This window comes from Haemaphysalis longicornis, unplaced genomic scaffold (assembly GCF_048455015.1).
Source record: "Haemaphysalis longicornis isolate Haplotype H1 unplaced genomic scaffold, Haemaphysalis longicornis Haplotype H1 scaffold_3, whole genome shotgun sequence".
Taxonomy (NCBI): domain Eukaryota; kingdom Metazoa; phylum Arthropoda; class Arachnida; order Ixodida; family Ixodidae; genus Haemaphysalis; species Haemaphysalis longicornis.
Genome location: NW_027526335.1, coordinates 10,234,456 through 10,249,998, shown reverse-complemented (window position 1 = coordinate 10,249,998; position 15,543 = coordinate 10,234,456). Strand labels below are relative to the sequence as shown.

The window sequence follows — 15,543 nt, the reverse complement described above, 5'->3', positions numbered from 1 at the left end:
GAATCTTCCTTAGTACAGCGGATTCCCGTCGCGTGAGTGTTTTGTGTGGTGTTGGGTTCCTCTGTTTGTTTTGACGGGCTGTCCATAGCAGATATCTGGTGTCAACAGGTTCTTGACGTACTGGTTGCGTCCTCCGCTTACTTGAATGTGGCAGTGCACGTTTAGGCGCCAGGTTCTTTAACGCTCGAACGAGTGCGTGTGCGTGTGCGCTGTCATTTCCTGGCATGCCTTAGTTCCCAGGTACCCATGACCTTGTAGCACTTCTAACTTGTACGGAGTACCTTTTCGAGTATGGTTGCGGTATTTCTGAGAAGTTGTCGGCATTCCAGTCGGTGTAGATGTACACTGTACCGGTTTTTGGCGCAGAATGGCAACAGTGCTCTACAGCAGCTCTGTCTCATTTATCTTTTCAAGATGGGCTGAATGAGAAAAGTTCGTCTTTTTTTTTTTTCCTCTCCGGATGCATATTAAGGGGTAGAGGAGCAGTGCAGATTTTACGCCGTATGGTTAGCGCCAGTTGTTCGAGCGTGCTTCCCTCATATTGGCTGGTGTCGTATCCTTGATTGTGAAGGAAGCTTATACCCTGTGTCGTGCTTCGCAGTCGTTGCAGCTGATTGATTCTGTTCGCGTTAAGCAGTTACTCCAATGAATTTGTCGCGCCGGTGTTTTCCAGTGCCTTCTTGAGGTATATGTGGGCACCTCGAGTGCCATTTTATGGCATGCCTTTCTTAAAAGCACAGTAGCGGTGGCCGCTTCTGTTCTGCTGAAAAATCACAGCTTCTTGCGGTAGCTAAACACAACAGCAAACAACAAGTCCAACCGGAGGTGCAGCTGCAAGGCGTAGCCCAGCGATAACGCATAGCAACACAAAAGCCAACCTTACAGTCTACAAACTCTTAGATCAGAGAAATCAGGCGATGCGTACGTATGCTCCGAAGAATTACGAACAGGCACTGGGGTCTCCGGGAAGCTGATGTCCTGCGCCTGAACGCAGCTCTCATCAATTTCAAGATACTCTATCATTTGCCATACCAAAATATCAGCTCAAAAGCATAGATATATGCTTTTAAGAAAGGCCCACTTTGGCAGAGATGTGAAAGCCTGCGGACAAAACGATCCGGGCCTGCCAGTCATGGAGAACTTTTAGCGGCAAGTTCGGAAATCTATGTGAGGTGCAAGAGCCGGGTCTCCGACGAAGGGAGAGAGGGGGTGACAAAAAAAGCGCGTCACTTCCGAAAAAAAAAAAAAGCGTGGTGCAACGCGGCCGCGCCGCTACTCGAAAACGGATGCGGCGACTTTGGACCAATCCCGAATATCGCGCCTGTGAAGCGACGGCGAAACGTCAGCGAATTGCAGAAGATCCGGAGTTACGAGCTGGCGTCCATTGTACATACTTTAATGACCGAGTGTTCATTGCTCTTTTGGGGGGCTAACGACGACCCAACGCAGGAAACTTGAACGAGTCTCGGAGCATAGCCGCGCATAAAGCTTAAATTGGTCGAGAGTCTCCAAGCATAGCCACGCGTGGGGCCGCCAGCTCCTCTGTTTCTCCAGCCTTGCACCACTAGTGCAAGCTGCGCCAATCCTTTTTAACTTGTCATCAGTTATGTTTTCGGTTTTTAAGGGTCGGGGGATAAGGTTGTGCCTTCATTTTTGATTGATTGATTGATTGATTGATTGATTGATTGATTGATTGATTGATTGATTGATTGATTGATTGATTGATTGTGTTTAACGTGCCAACATTACTCAGGTGATGAGGCTCGCTGTATTGGGGGCCCCGGACTAAATTTGACCACCTGGGGATCTTTAACGTACGCCGAAATCTCAAACCCACGGGCATTTTCGCTTTTCGCCTCCATCAGAAAAGCGGCTGCCGCGGCCGGGAATCGAACCCGTGTCGTCGGGCCCAGCATGCCTTCATTCTTGAAAAACCAGGAACAGAAAAAAAGTGTTGGGCATAGTTGTGTATTTGTTTCGGCCCTTTTCCCTCTCTTGAAAGGCACTAATCCTCCTGCCGATCTCAGTAAGGACGTAAATTATTTCTGACCGAGGGGTCGGCCACAACCCCTCGTTTGTGGCCAACGGGCTCGTTAGGGAGCATCGTCTGTGGACGCTGGCTCTGGCAGACGGACGCTGCACCCGGAGGCGCAGAAGAAAGCAAAAGCAGGAGAAAGTCAAGGGGCCTGCGCCTGACGAGGGTTAAACGACCTCCTTCCGCCGAGGGAGACCGGGGAGCCGCATTCCCCGAGGGAAAACTCCTCGCAACGTGCAATCGCGTGCGGTCTCCAACGCGCCGTGTGAGCGCCTTCGCCACTTACATTAAAGCCTCATTCGGTCCCAGACGCCTGCGCATTGGCTGGAAGCGTTTTCTTAATCTTTGTTCGACGCGGCCGTGGCTTCCGTCTCTTTTCGTGACTTTCCGATTATTGCTCGCTTCATACCCGGATTACTTGGAAGCTGGGAGTAGGCTGGGCACGCGTTGAGCAATTGGTTTGAAGTGGCAAGTTGGCGCTGACCAAAAGGGTCACTCAGGGGGTAATCCCCGCGAGAGTGCCGGCACGGACGTGATCGCGTCTCTCAGGGTACAAGTCTGTCGCCGCTCCACCCCTGCCCGCAATACACACACCGTGACACCTTTTTTGTTTGTTTTTCTTATCTCTACTTGTTTTTTAGATGAAAAGGAGTGGAAGTGCGCCTAACTTATCGGTCACGCTCTGAGCGAGAGCGCAATTTTATTGAAAGAAAAAAAAAACAACTCAAGGAGGTCGACCTGATGGTGCAAGCTCTGGCCAGCTACAAAGTGTATTGAAAGAAGAAGCGGGAAAAGAGCGGGGTTCGAAGGTGGTAGGTATGACGAGGGCGGAGGAGAGAAAAAGGCATGATTATATACAAAACACAAATGCCTATACCATATTCAGTTTATATACAGCAGTTTGCCAAGTTTGCCTGAGTTACAATCTAGCTGCCAAGCCGGCGCTTCGAAAAACGTCAGCGCTGCTTCGAAGGCCTTGCGGGCACGCGGCGAGTGTGCCAGGGACCCAGAAGGACGTCCTCAGACGTGACTTAAGAGGCCAATGATGTGGCGGCCAAGTTGTACCGCCGATTCAGTTCATCATTACGCACCAGCCAGCCCCTGACGCTTGTTTGACAAACCTGGCCGCCTAGGCGCACCCCAATGTTCCCCTTTCTCACATCGTACCAGAAGAATCTCAATAATAATGAAACGTTTAGGTAGGCTAAACTGACCCAACGGGTATCAAACCACCCTTAAGTGCTGATATAAGGAGCAAAATTGATATAATAGAACAGGTTGCAGTAAAATAAATAGCCGGTCTATGCCACTGGAGCCGAACAGCGTAGCCGTATTAGAAGTTTGTTGGTCGTGAGAATAAAAAGAGTGTTTTTAGCAAACCAGTAGATGGCGCCAGTGGGAGTGCGTCCACGCGGCCACATTTGTCAAACACGCGCACTGAACAGCCTGGTAGCCACTGGCTGGTAAGAGCGTAGCCTTGTTGCGCACAAAACAGAATCTCATCCATAGCGAGGGCATAATAGGCTCCTTGTCTCATGACGCCACTGAGTAACTGGAGTACTCGAATCGTTTCACGGAACAGGGCCCGTGCTTCAGGTGGTCCGTGGGAAATTAAACGAACCGTTTCCCGGATGACAACCAGTTCAGTAGGAGTGCAAATCTGTTGTCTTATGGTCTAGTCGGGTAATTCACAGGCTTGGAATTAGCGCAGCCGCGGTTGGCCTAGACTGAGTCAGGGAGCGCTAGGTATATACAATTACAAGTATAATCCCGGTTTCCACATTTGCCATCAAAGCTAGGAAAACATACTTGAGGGCTATTGAGGTAATACTTCTTGATAATTTCCGGGATGCGAAGGCAGATTGGTGGCTTCGCTAGTACCTACGGAGGATACTGTGAAACCACCGTCGGGGCAAAACCCGGGGAAATTATGTGTTCATGACGGGAAACGGAATCCGCACAACTGCGTGTCGAGCTCGTAGTTAGAATAATCAACGAGGGGGGATGTGCGTGTATCGTCAGACAGCGGAGGTAGACACGAAGAGGTTCGCTCATTAGAAGAAGTGCATTCATCGGATAGACTCGTGCCTCGTCAAGTGTACCTACAGTAGGGGTCGTGGTAAGCCCAGTCATATTGGTAGGGTCTGTGCTTGCAAACCTTCTAAGGTGCGCCGGCAAGAGCGGAGCCTGTAAATAACTAGGACCGGGAAGAGCGTACAGCAAAAACAGATCGGCAAAACGCCGAAGAACAAGCTGTATATCACCACCGTATCCTCTTTCTTTCTTTCTTTCTTTCTTTCTTTCTTTCTTTCTTTCTTTCTTTCTTTCTTTCTTTCTTTCTTTCTTTCTTTCTTTCTTTCTTTCTTTATGACTGTCTGTCTGTGTACATGCGCGTGCGTGTGCATGTGTGCCTGTTGCGCTCAAGAACAATCTAAAATGCATCTCGACCCTGGGCTATTATAATAACCCAAGGAAGTAAGCGGCACTGAAACAGTTGGCCGATGTTTTTCCGGGGAAGAAGGTGATAAACATTAATGCAGTGTTTCTCTGTTCGCCGGAAGTTGCCTTACTCAGTACTGTCCTAGAGGATATGTCGATCCTCCGACCCCAGCACGCCTGCCGTAGGAGAACGTCTGCTTGCACTATGCACGGATTCCCTTCATGTCAATCAGGCGCCTGTCAAGAGGAGGTGAGCAGTTGGGAACCAAAGGGCAGATCGCCAACGTGCCAGTCGATGTACAGAAAGCCGTTCTGCAGTCTGTAGCACAAAGCATCGGAGTCGCCGTAAGTGTGCACTTGATGTGTCGACAGCAGCTGGTGCCATCCGAAAGAGAAAAAAAAATGAAAGCGGGGCTTGATCTTCTGCCCCGGAGTCCACTTTACGAGATCTCCGGCACAAAATGCAAATAGACGGGAATGGGGGTCAACTACATGACGGCCAAAAGCGGCATCTTAAAGCTTTGCTGTGCAGCTTGACAGAGCGCTTTGGCCACATTTTTTATCTTTCTCAAGAAACTACTCGAGTCAGCCCAGCACCAATAATGCACTCCAACAGCTTTGCGATCTAGCTTGCCAAGACGATCGTTCTGTACGAGGAAAGCGCTGAGGATCTGGAGCAAAATGCAGAAATTGATTTCTGAACTATAGTTCTCTCTCTCTCTCTCGTATAAGCTCAGGCTTTTTCGGCGCGTTATAGCGGTTGCAACACTCAGGGATCTTCTGCGAATCGTCAGTTGAAGTCGTAATCTATCAGCGCTTTTTCGGACGAATCGGATGCGGTAATGCAGGACAAAGGTCACAAAGCTGTTCAATGGCGCTTGTCTGCAAGCAGGCTTTCACGGAGCATTTGGCTTGCAATTGGCGCAAGACACCCTCCCTCCCGCACTTTTTTGTTTGTAGCACAAGATGTGCCTTCTATCTGGTAGGTGTGGTTTTTAGGTTTCACGATGCAACGGAACGAGCGAAATACTTCGATCCATAGAGTTCGGCTGAGAGCGCGGGGGGGAAGAGAGCTATATTATTCCAATTGGCGTGAAGGCACTATCAGAGGCATAAAAATAAAGGTGTTTCGGCTTCTGTACGAAAATCTTGTTCGCCAATGAGTTTAACCAAGAAAGGAGCGGCCTTAAGTAGCTTTTAATACGTGACCTCGGCAGCGCGCATACATCGTGTGCAGGGTGTTGAGGAAAGAAGAAGACGAGCTTGGGACTATCACCATCAGTGGTTGGAGAAGAAGAAGTGGAATAAATAGCGTTCTGAGCGGTGCCATGGCCCGGGGCCCAGTTCCTCAACATTTGATGGCGGGCGCCGCCCAAGGGCAAGGCCTCCGAGATGAGGGAATCACGAAGTATCCCAACCAGGGGGTTCCCAGGCCTCGCGAGCCTCGGAGACGCGCTGCGCCGTCAGGCAGTCCACTGGGTCGTTCCTCCCGGGTTTGACGGCACCAAATGTTCAGGAACTGGGCCCCGGGCCATGGCACCGCTCAGAACGCTATTTATTCCACTTCTTCTTCTCCAACCACTGATGGTGATAGTCCCAAGCTCGTCTTCTTCTTTCCTCAACACAAAAGAAGACGAGCTTGGGACTATCACCATCAGTGGTTAGAGAAGAAGTGGAATAAAAGGCGTTCTGAGCGGTGCCATGGCCCGGAGCCCAGTTCCTCAACACAGGGTTCCGGTGTTCCTATCAAGGGTCTCTATTATGAGTAATTACAAGGTTAGTCTTGCGACCAGATTCCTCTCTGTGGTGGTGATGCGTGCTTTCCTGCAGTCTGTCTGGTGATTTGTCAGTTGCCTACGTTCACGCGAGGGCATTTTAGGCCACATTTTAGCTTTCGCGTCGTACGAATAGGGCTGCTCTAAGCGCTTTTCGAAGCAGCCAGTTTAACTTATGTACACGAAGTTATAATTTTAAACAGGGGACCTCGTAGGCTACTCCAGGGAATCTTTCTTTTTTTTACTTTATCTTTTACTTCGACCCACCTGTGCCGCAGCTCCTTGTGACGGAGCGTGCTCCGCGTGCATATATTTGTGCAAAACGCTAGCAGAGCCTGCCTTATGCAATATTATACTTCAGCAATGATAGCCCATTTCTTTGTGCCAGCACTGACCTAAGTCTGAAGAACCTTCGTTACACGGATCAGGCCAACGCGTCAGAATAGCCGCACACACGAGGAGACTCGATGTATTTTCTTTACGTCGTTCGTCGTGTCGTCCTGTCTTGTACAAACACTCAGGCGGCCTGGCATCTGTGAAGACACCACAGGGCGTTTGTGTGATTTCGATTGGAGAGAGCTGAACTGGAGATAATGGCCGGTATGGCTACGTTTTCGATACACGTTAAATACGAACTCCAATCCTGCACGTGGATGCAGGAACTGCCGTCTGATCGTTAAGCTTTTCTTCTGCAGACTGGCGAAGTCGGATTGGGGATCGCCTAGATGAAGAAGTTCTTCTCGGCACACCTTCACGGTTAAGTCGGTGCGTAGGTTTGTAAGTAAACAAAACTGTGTGTTTCTGTCATAGGAATCGGTAAAACACGAAAGTGAAATATGCAGCGAAATCTGCAGCTAAGTATGATTTGCGGGTGGCGGCTGTCTTGTGGGTGTGCTTGGAGAGCGACGTCGTGCTGGTAGGTCGCTTCGGCAAAGGTGTACTGGCGTCATTTCCGTGAAGGATATGACGTCAGTGAAATCTTGGTGCATCCCGCCATAAAACACTGTCGTGTTAAAATGTAAAACCCGAAAACGAACAACCCTAAGTATAACGTACTCTTCAGTAATAAAAGACCCTGTTTGCAGGGGTGCACCCTTTACAGGCTGATTGCTTCGTTGTACTGGCGTCACTTCCGTGACGGATATGTCGTCAGCGAAATCTTTGTGTATCCCGGAATAAAACACTTTCGTGTTAAAATTACGTGGAAGGAGACCACGGCGTCAGCGCCATCAACTTTTGAAGTTTCCCTGGGCCCGCCTAGACTTCTGCAGGCGCAATGCCGAACGACCTACCCGCTCTGGAGGGTAGTCCTTCGAGACGCAAGCCAACGAAAAGCGTATTTTCGGTTGGGGTGGTACCACAGCAAGCGTGGCGAAAGGATTAGAGGTAAAGCCTTCACAACAAACACAATTAGACGTACATTTGAACTAATTGGGATACGGCGAATGCGGACAATTGCGGAGTAATAGTTCATGAATAAAAGCGTCAAAGGCCTTGCTTGCTACAGTCTAAATATACCGTGTCAACTTGTTGGCGTGAAAGCGCAAAGGAGACGAAGAGCTGATGTGGTTTAGAAAACAAGCAAGGTTTGATTCTAATGACCTTCCGCGCATAAAGCCATGTTGGTTAGAATGGTTTAATGGAGGGATTGCTGCCAAAAGCTATCGATGCACGAGTTTTAAGTGCGAATGCACTTTATAAGCGACCCTGAATTCCGTTGACCGCCGTCCGTCCACATAGCAACAGCTGCGGGTGCGCGCGCTCCTCGTCTTCCTTGGCAACGGGGGGAGATGGCACATACCCACGTGGGGGATTGGCCAGGAATCTCCTCGTCTTCCTTGGCAACGGGGGGAGATGGGCGCGCGCTGCCTGGCCGCTGACATGGCACATACCCACGTGGGGGATTGGCCAGGAATCGGGCGTGAGAAAGGCTAATGCACCCGCTTAATTAAAGGAGTACTGACACGAGAGGGTCCGCCGCTAGGGGGCCGAAGCGAGCAGATGTGTGTCACGTCGGCTCCGTGAAATGCCCATTTTCTCTGGCGGAAAAAGATAATGTGCTCCTGAAAAAGTGTTGTGTGTGTGTTCCGGACGTACTAAGGAACCTGTGGATACCATTTCAAGCCCGTAAGTGGACTTTGAAGGATTTTATCGCGCCTTTGTGTTCGACTAAACCGGACGCCTCGCTAGGCCTAAAATTAGGCCCGGCACGGCGGCCGAAGGGCCCAGCGTTGGTTCACGGGGAGTCTCTAGCGGCACCATGACGATGGAAGTGAGCGTAAACGGTACAGATGTCGATCCGGCAGAACTGGAAAGCTCGGACTGGGTGACGAAAGTTTCGAAACGTGTCGCGGAGCTTCAGCAGCAACAAAAACGGGCGCACCAGGATGGCGCGGCAAAGACGACGACCCTCAGCGGCGGAGATGGGGAAGCCGGCAATATGGCATCGGCCGGCTACAACGACAACAAGTATGGCGTCAGCGGGGGACGCTCGCTAAAAGCGGAGGGAAGAAAGCTCGCGGAGCGCTCGGTGGCGTCGCACCTGCCGCGCCTTCCAAGCGCGGATCACAAGATTATTATCAGGCCCAGGGAAGGACTGACCCTCACCAAGCTTTCGGTGCCCGTGGTTGGGGGAGCATTAAGGATTGCAGCGGCCATTCCGTGGCGAAAAGGTCAAGAAGACGACAGGATCGTTGTGAACGATAGGCAGGGAACACTAATATACAGCACGCCAAACGCGGATGATGCCAAGAAAATGTTGGCGTTGAAGTCCATAAAGCTCGACGGGAAGGAGTACGAGGTGTCCACCTACATGGCGGCACCAGAAAGCTGTGGCAAGGGAGTAGTGCACGGACTCGATTTGAGGCTGTCTGAGAAAGAACTGGAATTGGCCTTCTCACACCGGCAGAATCCTCCCATTCTTGGTGTGCGGAGGATGGGCAACTCAACCTCGGTGATCATCACTTTTGCTGGCGACTATGTGCCGAGATGGATGATCTGTTTCGGGGCGCCGATGAAGTGTTTTCTCTACAAGAAGAGATATGAAGTGTGTTATAAATGTGGTCAGCTGGGACATCGTTCCGACGTGTGCGACAGTCCGCATGAAAAGTGCAGAGGATGTGGGGAGACCTCCCCGACGAATAAACACACGTGTGTGCCGAAGTGCCGACTGTGTGGCAAGGATCACGTAACCGGAGACAAGAGATGCAAGTCACTTTTCCGAACGCCCTACATTGTGAAGAAGCGACAGTGGGAAATGAAGCTGGAAGAGGAAGCAAGGAAGCAAGAAGAACGTTTCAAGGCTGACGCGGAAAATCAACGGCGCAGCAGAAAGGACTGGTTTCGAGATCTTTCGTCGAGTAAATCCAAGAATCGCAGCCATTCGAGAGGGCGTTCGGAATCCTTCCCTCGACTGCCATTGCTTGAGACACAGGGGCTCCACAGCAAGGAACCCCAGGACAGTGGTTGCGGCACCCAAGTAAAGCCAAAGTCTGCTGGATCAATGGTGGGTTGGGTAGATAAGGTCTCCCAGGATGCTAATGCAGAAATGATTAATGCTCTTAAAGAGCAAAACAGAATTCTACAAGAGCAAAATGCGGAATTACGCTAACAACTTGATGAGATTAAAACACAACTAGCAAGTAAACCCGAGCCGGAACCGACAACACCCCGGGCAAGTAGCCCTCCACCCTTAAAGAAGAAGAGGGCGAAGGAAACAGCAGACGGGGAAAATCACGGAGCGAGAATTGTAGCGCTGGAGGCTGAAACACACTCGTTGCATGGAATGCTTCAGACGGTACTTGAGCAGCTGAAACAAGTAGGCAATGTTATTGAGCAGATGAGGGGTGAATTTGACTTTAGGGACAAGCAGATACAATGGCTTTACGAAGAGGCTCATAAACGCAAACAAGATGGCTCTGCACCACTGTAACAACACGGTTTGGCAGTGGAACTGTAGGGGTTTTTCACGTAAACGGGCGGTTCTACAGTCTTTTTTGACCAATGGCGATCGACCGGAAGCTATTGCGGTCCAGGAGTGCGGGAAAAATGCTAAATTAGCGGGTTACAAGTCCTATACGGGGTCTACTAACGGTACCCAAGTGACAACCTTTGTAAAGAGAAACATTGCAACTCTTTATTCTAAACGTGTATAGTTCACCCAAACAGCGTAAATGTGACTTTGGCGATCTTTTTACGAAAACCAAGGTTATTACAAAAAGCAGTCGGCTTTTGATAGTGGGCGATTTTAATGCGCACCATCCGGCATGGGGTTATAAATTCACGCAGGTTAAGGGCAGAAATCTATGGAATACAATTCAACAACATGGACTGATCCTCATTACAGACCCGATGAAGCCGACGAGGAAGGGAAATAGCGTATCTGCAGACACGACACCAGATCTAACCTTGGTCGGTAGTGGCACCAAGGCCACGTGGTGCAACACCGGGGAAGACCTCGGTAGCGATCATAGGATTCTAGAGGTCATAGTTGAGAATGGCCCACCGGTGGTCACTAAGAGGAAAGTTAAGGCCACAAATTGGAATACATTTAGAAGAATAAGGACGGGACAGGACCCGATAGATAATATTAACGATTGGAGTAAGGAGGTTATTCAATCTGTTCAGGACGCCACCGAAGAGATTGAACTTGAAGATGATCAGGAGGTGGTTGATAGCCATCTTGTGAGTTTATGGAAAAAAAAAGAAAGAGTTGGAGGAAAAGATCAGCAAGAAAAGAGGTGACCGGAATCTCCGAAAGCAACTTGCTGCATTAAACAAAGAAATCGAAGAGCATGCTTTAGAACTCACGAAGCAAAATTGGGGTAATATTTGTGATCAAATGGATATGGAAATTAGCAGTGCCAGGACATGGCGGCTACTCCGACATCTATTAGATCCAGAGAAAACCAAGTCGGAGGCTCGACAGCAGCTTCAAAAGCTCGTGTATAAATATGAAGGTCCGACGAAGAAACTGCTAACGGAGGTTAGGGATCGATACCTCAGTTCTGCTGGAGTTGAGAGTCTCCCTGAGTACGCGGGCTCGGAAAACCCGGACTTGGACAGTCCCATCACGGTGGCGGAAGTGAGGGCTGAAATCAACCGCCTCAGAACCAAAACGGCTGCCGGGCCGGATAAAATCAGCAACATGATGCTCAGGAATCTTGACGACTACTCCATTAGTAATCTAACAACGTATATGCAAAAATGCTGGGACAAGGGAGAGATACCGCAAGAGTGGAAATCTGCGAACTTGGTCTTGATTCCGAAGCCAGGGAAGAAGCTAAGCTTTGAGCACCTCCGACCAATTTCCATCACATCTTGTGTTGGAAAATTGATGGAGCACGTAATCCAAACTAGACTGAATAGATTCATGGAAGATCAAAACCTGTATCCTGATACTATGATAGGCTTCAGATCACACCTGTCGGTATGCGATGTCATGCTGCAGCTGAAAGAGCAGGTTATCGACAGAAAGACTGTTGATACTAGGGTAATTGTGGGTCTGGACGTCTCGAAAGCGTTTGATAATGTAAAACACGCAGCAATACTCGAGAACCTTAGCGTGCTAAACGTAGGCGTGAAGACGTATAACTACGTAAGGGATTTTCTCTCCAATCGGACTGCAAACGTCAGCTTGGGGGGAGAGTCGCTCGAAAATATTAAATTGGGGAATAGAGGGACACCGCAAGGGTCCGTCCTCTCTCCGACCTTGTTTAATGTAGCGATGATCGGGCTTCCAGGGCGGCTGGACGAAATAACAAACCTGAATTACACCATATATGCGGACGACTTGACGCTGTGGGTGAACAGGGGTAGCGACGGCCAAATTGAAAGTACACTTCAGAAGGCCATAGATACAATAGAAAAATATCTTGAGCCGATCGGGTTGAAATGCTCGGCAGAAAAATCAGAGGCTCTTTTTCTACCATCTCCAAAGAGGAAAAGGAACAGTCCCCCTTCCAAGAGCTACGACATTGCTTTACGAGTGAATGGAAATGCCATTCCGACCGTAGACACTATTAGAGTCCTAGGGCTGCGCATACAAACAAATGGCAAAAACACTGAAACTATCAGGAGACTTGAAGCGAGTACCAGCCAGACGTGCCGGTTACTTAAGCGCATTTCTAACAAGCATGTGGGGATGAGGGAGGCCAATCTCTTGAGATTGGTTCAGGCTTTCGTCATAAGTCGTATAGTATTCGTTGCACCCTATCTCAAACTTTGTAAAACAGAGAAAGATAAAATTGAAATCATACTCAGGAAAGGGATCAAAACCGCACTAGGTCTTCCTCCGAACACCCCGACGGTAAAGCTTCTAAGACTAGGTGTATCAAACACTCTGGATGAGCTTATAGAAGCCGCCACGGTGTCTTAGCATCAAAGACTTTTGAGAAGTAAAACTGGAAGGAACATCATGGAGCGCCTGGGATTCGAACCGTCTCAGTGTTCCAAGCAGACTGATATCGTACCTAGACCAACTAGGAATAGACTCATGATTATACCGCTGCCTAAAAACATGCACCAGGTATTTCACAAAAGCAGACGAAAAAATAGGGCTATCGCCTTGCAGGCCAAATTTGAAGGGAGGTCTGATGTGCTATACACGGACGCTGCCGAATACGACAATAACAAGACCGCACACACAGCGGTAGTAGTTCGTGAGAGTGGAGACCCGGTCTCGTGCTGCACCGTCAAAAACACAAATGCAACTGAGGCAGAAGAAGTTGCTATTGCTCTAGCAATAGCACAAACCGGTACAAGGGTGGTTGTTAGTGACTCTAAGGCAGCCATTAGGAATTATGATATGGGCAGGGTCTCTGCTGCAGCCGCCAAAATTCTCAGAGAAGGTCAAGCATCAGCAGATCAAATTTCACTGATATGGTGCCCGGCCCACCAGGGTCTGCGGGGGAACGAGAAGGCGCATGCGACCGCCCGAGGCCTCACTTACCGGCCGATCGCAGCTGACTCACCGCCTCCACGCGAGGAACCCCTTCCTTCACGCGACGAACTAACGACATTCCAAGAAATAATTTCTCATTATAAGCTCGGTCGCAAGATCTATCCAGCGGAGGATAAACAGCTAAGCAAAAAAGAGGAAGTCATGTGGAGGAAATTGCAAACCGGGGTGTTTCCAAACCCTCAACTATACAGCAAATGGCATCCGGAAGTCTTTACTTCTAAGTGCACTCACTGCAATAACATTGCGGACCTAGCCCACATGGTCTGGACATGCCCTTTCTATAACGACCCGAACAGAAATGTGGAATCCTGGGAGATCTTATTACTCAGCCATAAAGCAGAAGAGCAACGCAAGGTCATCGGTCTAGCCCTGACCGCCGCCGAATCCCAAGGGATTCCGGCCGACGGTTAGGGGGTGAACGTGGGTCTAGGCTAATGCCCTCTCCCTCGTCATTTTAGACGGGTGCAAATAAAAGTGAATTCTCTCTCTCTCTCTGACACGAAATTTCAAAGCTGAGATCCTCTCTAGCAATCAAGTACAACGACAACACAAATAGGTGTCTGTGCATGGCACATACCCACGTGGGGTATTGGCCAGGAATCGGGCGTGAGAAGGGATAATGCACCCGCCTAAAGGAGTACTGACACGAAATTTCAAAGCTGAGATCCGCTCTAGCAATCAAGTACAACGACAACACAAATAGGTGTCTGTGAATAAATGCATCTTTCTTTCTTTGTAGTTGTGTGTGTGTGTGTGATCTCTCTTTCGCGAACATTACCGAACCGCGCAAATTCAACTCCTGCATTCGCACTTTCACATTCTTCCTCTCGGGGAAATGCGGGGAAATTTTTTCGAAGACATTAGGAAAAGACGGCAGAAGAGAAATTGGTCTATAGTTCCCGATGATTGTGGCACTTCCGGACGTCGGGAGAGGGAAGATAGCGCCTAATTTCCAGTCTCTTGGGAAACCTTGCTCAACAAGGGGCAGACGTATGATATGGCAGAACAATGGGGCAAAAACCCATACCAACCTTTCCCGATTAAGAGGGGAATGCTGTCCCATCGCGCCGAATCTTTCGAGGGGAGTTCGCGAATAGCGTAACCTCCGTTATTGTTTGCTCAGCCTCGCATGTTTCATCGGCTTTGTGCGGAGAGAATTCAGAGGCGCAACGTATGCAGCCCATCTCCGTGCGGGTTTTAGCCGGCGCACACGCAGTTCGGCGTCAGTTGCATGGCCTCAGTGGCGATCGCTTTAATCCGTCCGTGTCGCTCCAGGTAAAAATCACGTGCCTCGATTCCGAGTGCTCCGACCAGCGTGCAATCTGTCCTCGGGCGTCGCGGTGACATTTGAATGCGTCAGCGCGCGCCCGCTGCTGTCCTTTTGAAATTGCGGCCAATCCCGCGGGCGCGAACTTCTTCGACAGAAAAGGCTGCACGCGCGGATCCCAGAGAGGGAAACCGCCCACGGGTAAATATAACGAGCCACCGGGCGCCGAAAACGCCACGATGAGAAAAGCTGAAACCGCACAAGTCAGTTCTCGGTTTTTGAAGCGTCCTTTATTTCCTCTTTTTCTTTTTGCTGTGCGATATCCCCCCCCCCCCACTCCCCCTGTTCCCCACCAGCATCAAGGAGCTCCCCGAGGAAGAACGCGGTCGATTCTTCACGTCGAACGAATCGGCGCAGAGGCCCGGACATACCCCCGCCGCTCTGGCCTCTACCGCTGGGTTCCACCGAATCCGCAGAAAATTATGTTTTCGTGCGCTGTGATTTTTCCTTTATGCATTTACTCTCCGAGTTCCAGCGTCGATGCCTTTGTTTTCTCTTCGGCGAGGGAACGAAATGAATAGAGACGACAACCTTAATTTGAAGTTGCAAGGCAAAACCGCGAGCCAAGTGTCATTGTTGAAAGGATAAATGTTACTTTGGCAGTCTTGAAATGTTGTTTTTATTTCTTTATTTTAGCATGTACTGTCGCCCTGAACTGATAATGGGTCAAATAAGCAGGTTAATCGCATCCCCGTAACCGTAACCATATATAGAGCACACAGAGGGAGGGTAGCTTCACACTGAGGTTTTTCGGTGGACCCAGCTTTCCTGCTGCCGACTGACCTGAATGCACGGCGACTGAATTGACGTAAAACATGAAATTACCTGGGTGCGCAACATTCGGTTCACATGAATAATTCTGTCTTGGTCGTAACAAATTTGGACTCTTCTGCTTTGTTCCCCAGTTGTCTACATATTAGTCTTTAACGCCTTCCCATGGTCTGTCCTGACGTCTCACTCTAACGTTCTACTGCGGTCATAAACCGATGCTGACTGCAGCTTCGCA

General features: G+C 49.6%; 1 protein-coding gene and 1 pseudogene across 1 annotated transcript in view; both read left to right on the top strand.

Moving 5' to 3' along the window:
- Positions 1 to 15,543, top strand: part of Rdgc (retinal degeneration C) — a 202,863-nt gene that overhangs the window by 68,707 nt on the left and 118,613 nt on the right. The gene's annotated exons all lie outside the window — the stretch shown is intronic.
- Positions 8,510 to 13,621, top strand: LOC144173517 (uncharacterized; annotated as a pseudogene).